This window comes from Rutidosis leptorrhynchoides, chromosome 2, assembly GCF_046630445.1.
Source record: "Rutidosis leptorrhynchoides isolate AG116_Rl617_1_P2 chromosome 2, CSIRO_AGI_Rlap_v1, whole genome shotgun sequence".
NCBI lineage: Eukaryota > Viridiplantae > Streptophyta > Magnoliopsida > Asterales > Asteraceae > Rutidosis > Rutidosis leptorrhynchoides.
The window spans coordinates 566,569,176-566,584,282 of NC_092334.1; positions in this window are offsets into that span (position 1 = coordinate 566,569,176).

Genomic DNA, 15,107 nt, shown 5'->3' on the forward strand with positions numbered 1-15,107 from the left:
ACATTTGAGAAAGGTGTTAGAAGTATTGAGGAAGGAAGAATTGTACGCTAAGTTTTCAAAGTGTGCATTTTGGTTTGAAGAAGTTCAATTCCTCGGTCACATAGTGAACAAAGAAGGTATTAAGGTGGATCCGGCAAAGATAGAAACTGTTGAAAAGTGGGAAACCCCGAAAACTCCGAAACACATACGCCAGTTTTTAGGACTAGCCGGTTACTACAGAAGGTTCATCCAAGACTTTTCCAGAATAGCAAAACCCTTGACTGCATTAACGCATAAAGGGAAGAAATTTGAATGGAATGATGAACAAGAGAAAGCGTTTCAGTTATTGAAGAAAAAGCTAACTACGGCACCTATATTGTCATTGCCTGAAGGGAATGATGATTTTGTGATTTATTGTGACGCATCAAAGCAAGGTCTCGGTTGTGTATTAATGCAACGAACGAAGGTGATTGCTTATGCGTCTAGACAATTGAAGATTCACGAACAAAATTATACGACGCATGATTTGGAATTAGGCGCGGTTGTTTTTGCATTAAAGACTTGGAGGCGCTACTTATATGGGGTCAAAAGTATTATATATACCGACCACAAAAGTCTTCAACACATATTTAATCAGAAACAACTGAATATGAGGCAGCGTAGGTGGATTGAATTATTGAATGATTACGACTTTGAGATTCGTTACCACCCGGGGAAGGCAAATGTGGTAGCCGATGCCTTGAGCAGGAAGGACAGAGAACCCATTCGAGTAAAATCTATGAATATAATGATTCATAATAACCTTACTACTCAAATAAAGGAGGCACAACAAGGAGTTTTAAAAGAGGGAAATTTAAAGGATGAAATACCCAAAGGATCGGAGAAGCATCTTAATATTCGGGAAGACAGAACCCGGTATAGGGCTGAAAGGATTTGGGTACCAAAATTTGGAGATATGAGAGAAATGCTACTTAGAGAAGCTCATAAAACCAGATACTCAATACATCCTGGAACGGGGAAGATGTACAAGGATCTCAAGAAACATTTTTGGTGGCCGGGTATGAAAGCCGATGTTGCTAAATACGTAGGAGAATGTTTGACGTGTTCTAAGGTCAAAGCTGAGCATCAGAAACCATCAGGTCTACTTCAACAACCCGAAATCCCGGAATGGAAATGGGAAAACATTACAATGGATTTCATCACTAAATTGTCAAGGACTGGAAGTGGTTTTGATACTATTTGGGTAATAGTTGATCGTCTCACCAAATCAGCACACTTCCTACCAATAAGAGAAGATGACAAGATGGAGAAGTTAGCACGACTGTATTTGAAGGAAGTCGTCTCCAGACATGGAATACCAATCTCTATTATCTCTGATAGGGATGGCAGATTTATTTCAAGATTCTGGCAGACATTACAGCAAGCATTAGGAACTCGTCTAGACATGAGTACTGCCTATCATCCACAAACTGATGGGCAGAGCGAAAGGACGATACAAACACTTGAAGACATGCTACGAGCATGTGTTATTGATTTCGGAAACAGTTGGGATCGACATCTACCATTAGCAGAATTTTCCTACAACAACAGCTACCATTCAAGCATTGAGATGGCGCCGTTTGAAGCACTTTATGGTAGAAAGTGCAGGTCTCCGATTTGTTGGAGTGAAGTGGGGGATAGACAGATTACGGGTCCGGAGATTATACAAGAAACTACCGAGAAGATCATCCAAATTCAACAACGGTTGAAAACCGCCCAAAGTCGACAAAAGAGCTACGCTGACATTAAAAGAAAAGATATAGAATTTGAAATTGGAGAGATGGTCATGCTTAAAGTTGCACCTTGGAAAGGTGTTGTTCGATTTGGTAAACGAGGGAAATTAAATCCAAGGTATATTGGACCATTCAAGATTATTGATCGTGTCGGACCAGTAGCTTACCGACTTGAGTTACCTCAACAACTCGTGGCTGTACATAACACTTTCCACGTCTCGAATTTGAAGAAATGTTTTGCTAAAGAAGATCTCACTATTCCGTTAGATGAAATCCAAATCAACGAAAAACTTCAATTCATCGAAGAACCCGTCGAAATAATGGATCGTGAGGTTAAAAGACTTAAGCAAAACAAGATACCAATTGTTAAGGTTCGATGGAATGCTCGTAGAGGACCCGAGTTCACCTGGGAGCGTGAAGATCAGATGAAGAAGAAATACCCGCATCTATTTCCAGAAGATTCGTCAACACCTTCAACAGCTTAAAATTTCGGGACGAAATTTATTTAACGGGTAGGTACTGTAGTGACCCGAACTTTTCCATGTTTATATATATTAATTGAGATTGATATTTACATGAATAAATGTTTCCAACATGTTAAGCAATCAAACTTGTTAAGACTTGATTAATTGAAATATGTTTCATATAGACAATTGACCACCCAAGTTGACCGGTGATTCACGAACGTTAAAACTTGTAAAAACTATATGATGACATATATATGGATATATATATATTTAACATGATACTATGATAAGTAAACATATCATTAAGTATATTAACAATGAACTACATATGTAAAAACAAGACTACTAACTTAATGATTTTTAAACGAGACATATATGTAACGATTATCGTTGTAAAGACATTTAATGGATATATATCATATTAATAGATATTCATACATGATAATATCATGATAATATAATAATTTAAAATCTCATTTGATATTATAAACATTGGGTTAACAACATTTAACAAGATCGTTAACCTAAAGGTTTCAAAACAACACTTACATGTAACGACTAACGATGACTTAACGACTCAGTTAAAATGTATATACATGTAGTGTTTTAATATGTATTTATACACTTTTGAAAGACTTCAATACACTTATAAAAATACTTCTACTTAACAAAAATGCTTACAATTACATCCTCGTTCAGTTTCATCAACAATTCTACTCGTATGCACCCGTATTCGTACTCGTACAATACACAGCTTTTAGGTGTATGTACTATTGGTATATACACTCCAATGATCAGCTCTTAGCAGCCCATGTGAGTCACCTAACACATGTGGGAACCATAATTTGGCAACTAGCATGAAATATCTCATAAAATTACAAAAATATGAGTAATCATTCATGACTTATTTACATGAAAACAAAATTACATATCCTTTATATCTAATCCATACACCAACGACCAAAAAATACCTACAAACACTTTCATTCTTCAATTTTCTTCATCTAATTGATCTCTCTCAAGTTCTATCTTCAAGTTCTAAGTGTTCTTCATATATTCTACAAGTTCTAGTTACATAAAATCAAGAATACTTTCTAGTTTGCTAGCTCACTTCCAATCTTGTAAGGTGATCATCTGAAATGACCCGTTCATATACATTATAAACGATTCACAATAGTTGATTACATCGCGAGGTATTTGACCTATATATGATACGTTTTACAAACATTGCATTCGTTTTTAAAAGACAAACTTTCTTTACATCAAAAATTGACAGCATGCATACCATTTCATAATACATCCAACTATAATTGACATAATAGTAATCTTGATGAACTCAATGACTCAAATGCAACATCTTTCAAAATATGCCATGAATGACTCCAAGTAATACCCTTAAAATGAGCTAATGTACAGCGGAAGATTTCTTTAATACCTGAGAATAAACATGCTTTAAAGTGTCAACCAAAAGGTTGGTGAGTTCATAGGTTTATCATAATAATCATTTCAATATATTAATAGACCACAAGATTTCCGTTTATAAATATATGTACACTCGCAAGTGTATAAAAGTATTCTATAAGTTGTAGGCACCCGGTAACAAGCCTTAACGTTCATGTTTTACCCTCTGAAGTACACCAGATCAGGTGTGTTTAAAATAACCTCGAAGTACTAAAGCATCCCATAGTCAGGATGGGGTTTGTCAGGCCCAATAGATCTATCTTTAGGATTCGCGCCTACCGTACATAGACAAGTAGTTTAATGTTACCAAGCTAAGGGTATATTTCTGGTTTAAACCCACGTAGAATTAGTTTTAGTACCTGTGCCTATTTCGTAAAACATTTATAAAAACAGCGCATGTATTCTCAGTCCCAAAAATATATATAAAAGGGAGCAAATGAAACTCACCATACTGTATTTCGTAGTAAAAATACATATAACGTCATTTAACAAGTGCAAGGTTGGCCTCGGATTCACGAACCTATATTAATTATATATATTTATATGTTGGTCAATATTTGTCTAACAAGTTTTGGTCAAGTCATAGTGTACCACAATCCTAATGCTCGAGACTAATATGCAAAAGTCAACAAAAGTCAACTTGACCCAAAATGACTTCTAAATTTATACGTGTTTATTATATAACTTAACTATAGTCGTTTTATATATTTAAATATATTTATTAGATTTTATAATAATAAAAGTCATTTATTAATAAAAATTTATATTAACGTTTATATATAATATATACTTTTATATATCTTAAGTAGTAAAATTTATAAAGTTCACTTAATATCATAAAACTATAGTGGTAAGTATTATTAATGTAATTATATTACGCGTGGTGAAAAATATCTTTGTATCCCCTATTTACTTGATAAAATAATATTGATCATAATAATAATAAGTAAAAGTTGTATTATTTTGTAATAATAATTATTATTATTCTATAACAATATTTATATTTACTAAAAATGGTATTATGATAAAATGATAATACTAACATAATAGTAATAATGATATTTTATAATAACAATGATATTTCTATTAAAATAATAACGACGATAGTAATAATAATCATTTTAACAATAATACTAAAATTCAGTTGACTATAACTTCTAATCCGTTCATCGAAACCATTCGATATCTAAATGAAAAGTTCTTAATTTTTCGCTAGCTTTCCAATGACATGCATATCATATACCCTATCTCAGTAGCATATGTATCTAATTCAGGATTCAACAAACCTATCTAAGGACAATATCGAATGTACAAGCATGCATAATCCTATATACTCGAGCACTAGTCAGGGATACACTATTGATATATAAAAGTTAAGTTTGAGTGCTCACGTATCAATATTGAGATTCAATATTGCAGGAAAGTACGTAGACGCAACGGAGATGATAAACACTAGATTGACCTCACGAGCATACCCATGAACCATACACATCACCTCCATAGCTATAACCCATAATTTCCTTAGCTTCGACTCATTTAAAAAGCCTATTTTGAAATCACTCGGACATCACTCTATCGTAATATTTTATGTATACTAATAATATCTTGGAATAATACAGAGCAAATATATATATATATATATATATATATATATATATATATGTAAATTGATTGAGAGAGTTTAGAGAAATATATTTTCAAGTTTCTATGAAATAATGAAACCTATTGAATTCTATTTATAATAGATTTTTGAATTATTAAAGTGAATTATTAAAGTATGAATTATTAAAGTGAATTATTAAAGTGAATTATTAAAGTGAATTATTAAAGTGAATTATTAAAGTATGAATTATTAAAGTGAATTATTAAAGTGAATTATTAAAATATGAATTATTAAAGTAATTATTAAAGTATGAATTATTAAAGTTAAAGTAAAGTAAAAGTAAAGTAAAGGTAAAGTTAAAGTATAGTAAAAGTATAAAACTATATACGTATAATACGCGTATAAATATATATAATATTAATTTAAATTGTTATATATATTTAATAAAATAAAATATAAATATCGTTATCTTTATCATACTGGTTAAGTAATGAGTTGTCAAAAGTGGTTCTAGATATTTATAAAAGATATATACATTTTAATAATAAAGTTCTTTTTAAACTAAAAACGTTTTTTGTACTTTGAAACTAAATCAAATAAATATGATAATTTTGTTTTCCAAAACTAAATATATTTAAGAATCATTTTGTTAAAAGGTTAAAATAATGGAAATCGTTATATCATAAAACATTTTAGAAAAGTAGAATTATATATTCATAATAGGTTTCAAGTTTTTAAATTACAGTCTATTGGTGAAGCATGGGATAAAGTCCAAAGGTTAAATAAACGTATGAAATCATCTTAATGAAAAATGTCGAGTTACTTAACTTGTCGATATCCAACATCTAAGTTATTTACACTCCACGTTCTTATTTTCATATTAAATAAAATGAAAGTTAACATAGTTATCTTATCAAGGTCACGAGGAAAATATTATAAAACATGCCTTGGAAATTAAACAGAAATTTCCACTAACCCTTGTCTAGTTCCCGTTAATTGACACATTTGTTCTTATTTATAAATCACTTTACCATTTTCCGAATGTTGTCAAAAAGAATAGATTTCTTAAATCACAGTGGACCTCATAACATAGGTCCGTAATCATATCATAATGTATCTGATAATTTAATCATTTAATATTATCTCTTAATTCTGTCGATAAATATATCGAAACAAATACGTTCATGTAAAGTATCATATATCTAATACTTTGTTAATGTTTTCAGTTAATATTATATATTATATATACATATCTATATACACATAATTGTTCGTGAATCGTCGAACACGGTCAAAGGGTATTTGATTACATGAATGTAGTTCCAAAATTTTTGAGATTCAACATTACAAATTCTGCTTATCGTGTCAGAAACATATAAAGGTTAAGTTTAAATTTGGTCGGAAATTTTCGGGTCGTCACAGTACCTACCCGTTAAAGAAATTTCGTCCCGAAATTTGATCGAGGTCGTCATGGCTAACTATAAAAATGTTTTCATGACGAATATGAGTTGATAAATAGAGTTTTATCATCATTGAGTAATATAGATAAAACAATTTGATTACGCGAAGAGTATAAGTGAAGCTATCGCAAGAGAGTGAAATGAGTAAACGTATGTTCGTTTTAACCGATGACGTAGTTATGATTGATTTCCGGAATTCATGGGATTTAAAGAAAATCTTTGCAATAAGATTTGGTTCTTTGGCGATTAAGGAAATCAGGATCTTATTTGATTAAATGCGATAATCTGTCTCGATTTCTCTGTCTGATATTTTACTATAAATCCGCCCCTTCGTTTCTTTATTTTCATAGCTCACACCTTCTAGTCTTTCTCCCCAATTCATACTTTAAAGCATTCGTTAATATGCTTCATCCAGTATTGATTCTTGATATACTCTTAACTTTCATATCTGTCATTCTTCTTTTTCATCTACCACCGGAGGAAGTTATTTTCTTCTACCATTACCTTGGGGTTATTGTGTTTTTCATCCTCCCGTGTCTTTATATTGCTATACGCATTGACATACAAGGTTTGTAATTTCGGGGTTGTTATAGGGCTTTATATTCTCCATTATATTTCGGAGCTTCATGCTTTCGTTTTCTCTTCCCGACCTTAAGTCAAGCGGATAATGGTCCAGAATTTGTAGATATGAATTTTTGGATGAACATAGTTAATGTTTCAAGAAGAAAATCGTAATGGCACGATCTTGATTTGGCAAATTACCAGAATATCCGAAAATATAGAGCTATCAAGATGATATGTTCTTAATATGTTTGGAAATTGGGTAGAATGTAAGAGTCGTGTAAATAGTACATGATGACGGTATGTTCTGTGAATCGTCAGGTCCCATTAGAAACTCAGCATGACTTACTGTAATATAATCACGTTGATCAAGTGTCATTATATTATACTAACTCATGCTTCAGTTCCCAACACTACTTCAAAACATTCATAATTTAAACTCGAAAGTTTATAAAATATAGAAACTAATAGTTTCTTATATGATGTAACACTGATAGCGCAAAGAGATAAATGACTTCAGATAAGATTAGTTGTGAAAATATCTTCAGAAATATCGCGGATATTTATAATGAAAGATATGATAATATCTTAGAATTTCTAATATTGATGGATGATGATGAAGATTTGTCTGTAAAGGTTTAGAATAAAGAGTAAGGTATTCGTTAATGACTTTAGCAGGCACTGAATCATTTGGATTCTTTGAAGGCAGATTTAGTCTTTGTGATTTGTCCACAGCCTCCTTCATAGTCTGTTCAATCCGTTTTCCAGTTCCAAACCTTCTCTTTTTCTCAGCTTTACCACCTTACTATTCTTTATCATCAAACTTTTGACTGTTAAAGTCGTTTACAGTTTTTGCTGCTTCATCAGCATTTTTCCAATTTCGGAGAACTAGTTCATAGTTTGGGATGTTTTTCAGAAAATTTACATTCGAAGTATGTAAGTCTAGGAGATAGGCGTTATATGTATACATATAACTTTTGATGTAAAATTGTCGCGAAATTCAAAATACTGATTGCTAATTCCCAGTAGTTGGTGTGATAATTATTGTTACAGGATGTAGGTGAGTACATGATGGGGTTTTAATGAATAAGTATAGTGGCTTTTCGGAGAGGCTTAAGTCGAAGGTTAATGAAGTTTTTGATAAGTTTACTGCTAATGTGGCGAGATATGAGAGGTTCCCCGGTAACAATGATGAAGGGATAATTGTTATAATAAGGTTTATTCGTATAAACAAATGAAGGTGATTTGTTGAAGCTATGACAAAACTGTCTATTTTGGAAAGAGATTGAAAAATTATATTTGGTAATAAATATCAAAGGATCTGACACGGATACGTGTTAAACTATAACTTTGGTTTCGAGAGCTTTTCAGGTGCATGGCAGTGGGTAATGTGTGGTTGGATCATCATCTCGCATGTCTTTAATAATTTCGAAGTGTTTGAACACATATTGTAATTGTTAATATACATATGATGTTCTAAGATTTTGAATGATACAAATATTTTTGTGAGTTCCATGAATAGAAATGAGGTTCTAGGACAGTTTTGAAGTCAAAGTATAGTTTTGAAAGATGTAGGAATCTAAGAGTGATGATTTCGGTTATATCTTGAATCGAATTCTGAGATTTCAAAATCAGAATATGTAATTAGATTTTGAATGAGTATGGTTGTTTTGATTTCTATAAAAGAATGTATATTGTTGTGAAAGTAGGGAGTATAATGGATGATTTGCTGAATCAGATTCGAAGAATGTAACATATTAATTGTGAATTTATATATCTCTCGGGTATTACCTACCCGTTAAAAAAAATTTCACAATTAATATTTTGTACAAAAGAATTTTATTACAGTCTTTATGGAAATATATATGTATATATTTCTTCAGATATAATATAGATTTAACGAGTTAATATTAAATTAAACTCATTTGATTTATGGTTAAGGCTAGCATAGATAATTTCTAAACTTTAGAAATTACATAATCGTCGTAGAATGTTTTCCCAATGAAGTTATGAATCAGTACTTCATCGTTGTGGTATTCCTTGGTATCTACATGGCGTATGACGTCGATGCTCGTGGGACAGATTGTGAAGTTGAGGTTTGCGATGCGGTTGTTGTTGGTGGTGGTAATGGTACTGTTGATGTTGTTGATGGTGGTACTGGTTATGCTGCTGGTGCTACTGCTGGTGTTTGTAACCTTTGCACCATATTCTCCAAAGCCACTACCCGAGCGCGAAGCTCGTTGACTTCTTCTATTACACCGGGGTGATTGTCGGTTCGGACGAGCGGATAAATAAGATCTAGAATTTGGTGTAGTATATAATCATGACGAGATACTCTGGAAATGTGAGAGAAAATGATGTTTCGGACAGGTTCGCCGGTAAGTGCTTCAGGTTCATTGCCAAGAGGGCAATGTGGTGGATGAAAGGGATCACCTTCTTCTTGTCTCCAATGGTTAAGTAGATTACGAACCCATCCCCAATTCATCCAGAATAGATGATGGCTAATTGGTTGATCCATTCCAGTCACGCTGCTTTCAGAGCTCATGTGGAAATCCATATCGGCATAGCTGTCGGAATTCGAGGAACTCGAACTGGTTGAGGGATCCATCTTGTATGATCAGGGAAAGAATTTTTTTTTTTGGTATGAAATAGATTGTAGAATTTAGATTTGGTATTCTTCAATATATAATTTACATATGTATATATAATACCAAAATCCCATAAATTACGGAGGAATCTTTGAAAGATGTCAGTCAAAGTTCACAGTAACAGATATGCTAAGATAAGAATTCGTCTATACACTATTATGCAATAAATGTAGGAAAACGCGTCAAGACTTAAGAATGATAAGCAGGTAATTTCCTAAGGATGGTAAGTAGATGATTTCCGACTAAAAATGATAAGCAAAACTTTTGATATGCAGACACGGTCGAAGTCCAGGCTCATTAATGCATCCTAATGACTATCAGTCAGACACACTAATGCAGACCTGGTTCACTAAGACCACCGCTCTGATACCAACTGAAATGACCCGTTCATATACATTATAAACGATTCACAATAGTTGATTACATCGCGAGGTATTTGACCTCTATATGATACGTTTTACAAACATTGCATTCGTTTTTAAAAGACAAACTTTCTTTACATCAAAAATTGACAGCATGCATACCATTTCATAATACATCCAACTATAATTGACATAATAATAATCTTGATGAACTCAATGACTCGAATGCAACGTCTTTCAAAATATGCCATGAATGACTCCAAGTAATACCCTTAAAATGAGCTAATGCACAGCGGAAGATTTCTTTAATACTTGAGAATAAACATGCTTTAAAGTGTCAACCAAAAGGTTGGTGAGTTCATAGGTTTATCACAATAATCATTTCAATATATTAATAGACCACAAGATTTCCGTTTATAAATATATGTACACTCGCAAGTGTATAAAAGTATTCTATAAGTTGTAGGCACCCGGTAACAAGCCTTAATGTTCATGTTTTACCCTCTGAAGTACACCAGATCAGGTGTGTTTAAAATAACCTCGAAGTACTAAAGCATCCCATAGTCAGGATGGGGTTTGTCAGGCCCAATAGATCTATCTTTAGGATTCGCGCCTACCGTACATAGACAAGTAGTTTAATGTTACCAAGCTAAGGGTATATTTCTGGTTTAAACCCACGTAGAATTAGTTTTAGTACTTGTGCCTATTTCGTAAAACATTTATAAAAACAGCGCATGTATTCTCAGTCCCAAAAATATATATAAAAGGGAGCAAATGAAACTCACCATACTGTATTTCGTAGTAAAAATACATATAACGTCATTTAACAAGTGCAAGGTTGGCCTCGGATTCACGAACCTATATTAATTATATATATTTATATGTTGGTCAATATTTGTCTAACAAGTTTTGGTCAAGTCATAGTGTACCACAATCCTAATGCTCGAGACTAATATGCAAAAGTCAACAAAAGTCAACTTGACCCAAAATGACTTCTAAAATTTATACGTGTTTATTATATAACTTAACTATAGTCGTTTTATATATTTAAATATATTTATTAGATTTTATAATAATAAAAGTCATTTATTAATAAAAATTTATATTAACGTTTATATATAATATATACTTTTATATATCTTAAGTAGTAAAATTTATAAAGTTCACTTAATATCATAAAACTATAGTGGTAAGTATTATTAATGTAATTATATTACGCGTGGTGAAAAATATCTTTGTATCCCCTATTTATTTGATAATATAATATTGATCATAATAATAATAAGTAAAAGTTGTATTATTTTGTAATAATAATTATTATTATTCTATAACAATATTTATATTTACTAAAAATGGTATTATGATAAAATGATAATACTAACATAATAGTAATAATGATATTTTATAATAACAATGATATTTCTATTAAAATAATAACGACGATAGTAATAATAATCATTTTAACAATAATACTAAAATTCAGTTGACTATAACTTCTAATCCGTTCATCGAAACCATTCGATATCTAAATGAAAAGTTCTTAATTTTTCGCTAGCTTTCCAATGACATGCATATCATATACCCTATCTCAGTAGCATATGTATCTAATTCAGGATTCAACAAACCTATCTAAGGACAATATCGAATGTACAAGCATGCATAATCCTATATACTCGAGCACTAGTCAGGGATACACTATTGATATATAAAAGTTAAGTTTGAGTGCTCACGTATCAATATTGAGATTCAATATTGCAGGAAAGTACGTAGACGCAACGGAGATGATAAACACTAGATTGACCTCACGAGCATACCCATGAACCATACACATCACCTCCATAGCTATAACCCATAATTTCCTTAGCTTCGACTCATTTAAAAAGCCTATTTTGAAATCACTCGGACATCACTCTATCGTAATATTTTATGTATACTAATAATATCTTGGAATAATACAGAGCAAATATATATATATATATATATATATATATATATATATATATATATATATATGTAAATTGATTGAGAGAGTTTAGAGAAATATATTTTCAAGTTTCTATGAAATAATGAAACCTATTGAATTCTATTTATAATAGATTTTTGAATTATTAAAGTGAATTATTAAAGTATGAATTATTAAAGTGAATTATTAAAGTGAATTATTAAAGTATGAATTATTAAAGTGAATTATTAAAGTGAATTATTAAAGTATGAATTATTAAAGTGAATTATTAAAGTGAATTATTAAAATATGAATTATTAAAGTAATTATTAAAGTATGAATTATTAAAGTTAAAGTAAAGTAAAAGTAAAGTAAAGTAAAGTTAAAGTATAGTAAAAGTATAAAACTATATACGTATAATACGCGTATAAATATATATAATATTAATTTAAATTGTTATATATATTTAATAAAATAAAATATAAATATCGTTATCTTTATCATACTGGTTAAGTAATGAGTTGTCAAAAGTGGTTCTAGATATTTATAAAAGATATATACATTTTAATAATAAAGTTCTTTTTAAACTAAAAACGTTTTTTGTACTTTTGAAACTAAATCAAATAAATATGATAATTTTGTTTTCCAAAACTAAATATATTTAAGAATCATTTTGTTAAAAGGTTAAAATAATGGAAATCGTTATATCATAAAACATTTTAGAAAAGTAGAATTATATATTCATAATAGGTTTCAAGTTTTTAAATTACAGTCTATTGGTGAAGCATGGGATAAAGTCCAAAGGTTAAATAAACGTATGAAATCATCTTAATGAAAAATGTCGAGTTACTTAACTTGTCGATATCCAACATCTAAGTTATTTACACTCCACGTTCTTATTTTCATATTAAATAAAATGAAAGTTAACATAGTTATCTTATCAAGGTCACGAGGAAAATATTATAAAACATGCCTTGGAAATTAAACAGGAATTTCCACTAACCCTTGTCTAGTTCCCGTTAATTGACACATTTGTTCTTATTTATAAATCACTTTACCATTTTCCGAATGTTGTCAAAAAGAATAGATTTCTTAAATCACAGTGGACCTCATAACATAGGTCCGTAATCATATCATAATGTATCTGATAATTTAATCATTTAATATTATCTCTTAATTCTGTCGATAAATATATCGAAACAAATACGTTCATGTAAAGTATCATATATCTAATACTTTGTTAATGTTTTCAGTTAATATTATATATTATATATACATATCTATATACACATAATTGTTCGTGAATCGTCGAACACGGTCAAAGGGTAATTGATTACATGAATGTAGTTCCAAACTTTTTGAGATTCAACATTACAAATTCTGCTTATCGTGTCAGAAACATATAAAGGTTAAGTTTAAATTTGGTCAGAAATTTTCGGGTCGTCACAGTACCTACCCGTTAAAGAAATTTCGTCCCGAAATTTGATCGAGGTCGTCATGGCTAACTATAAAAATGTTTTCATGACGAATATGAGTTGATAAATAGAGTTTTATCATCATTGAGTAATATAGATAAAACAATTTGATTACGCGAAGAGTATAAGTGAAGCTATCGCAAGAGAGTGAAATGAGTAAACGTATGTTCGTTTTAACCGATGACGTAGTTATGATTGATTTCCGGAATTCATGGGATTTAAAGAAAATCTTTGCAATAAGATTTGGTTCTTTGGCGATTAAGGAAATCAGGATCTTATTTGATTAAATGCGATAATCTGTCTCGATTTCTCTGTCTGATATTTTACTATAAATCCGCCCCTTCGTTTCTTTATTTCCATAGCTCACACCTTCTAGTCTTTCTCCCCAATTCATACTTTAAAGCATTCGTTAATATGCTTCATCCAGTATTGATTCTTGATATACTCTTAACTTTCATATCTGTCATTCTTCTTTTTCATCTACCACCGGAGGAAGTTATTTTCTTCTACCATTACCTTGGGGTTATTGTGTTTTTCATCCTCCCGTGTCTTTATATTGCTATACGCATTGATATACAAGGTTTGTAATTTCGGGGTTGTTATCGGGCTTTATATTCTCCATTATATTTCGGAGCTTCATGCTTTCGTTTTCTCTTCCCGACCTTAAGTCAAGCGGATAATGGTCCAGAATTTGTAGATATGAATTTTTGGATGAACATAGTTAATGTTTCAAGAAGAAAATCGTAATGGCACGATCTTGATTTGGCAAATTACCAGAATATCCGAAAATATAGAGCTATCAAGATGATATGTTCTTAATATGTTTGGAAATTGGGTAGAATGTAAGAGTCGTGTAAATAGTACATGATGACGGTATGTTCTGTGAATCGTCAGGTCCCATTAGAAACTCAGCATGACTTACTGTAATATAATCACGTTGATCAAGTATCATTATATTATACTAACTCATGCTTCAGTTCCCAACACTACTTCAAAACATTCATAATTTAAACTCGAAAGTTTATAAAATATAGAAACTAATAGTTTCTTATATGATGTAACACTGATAGCGCAAAGAGATAAATGACTTCAGATAAGATTAGTTGTGAAAATATCTTCAGAAATATCGCGGATATTTATAATGAAAGATATGATAATATCTTAGAATTTCTAATATTGATGGATGATGATGAAGATTTGTCTGTAAAGGTTTAGAATAAAGAGTAAGGTATTCGTTAATGACTTTAGCAGGCACTGAATCATTTGGATTCTTTGAAGGCAGATTTAGTCTTTGTGATTTGTCCACAGCCTCCTTCATAGTCTGTTCAATCCGTTTTCCAGTTCCAAACCTTCTCTTTTTCTCAGCTTTACCACCTT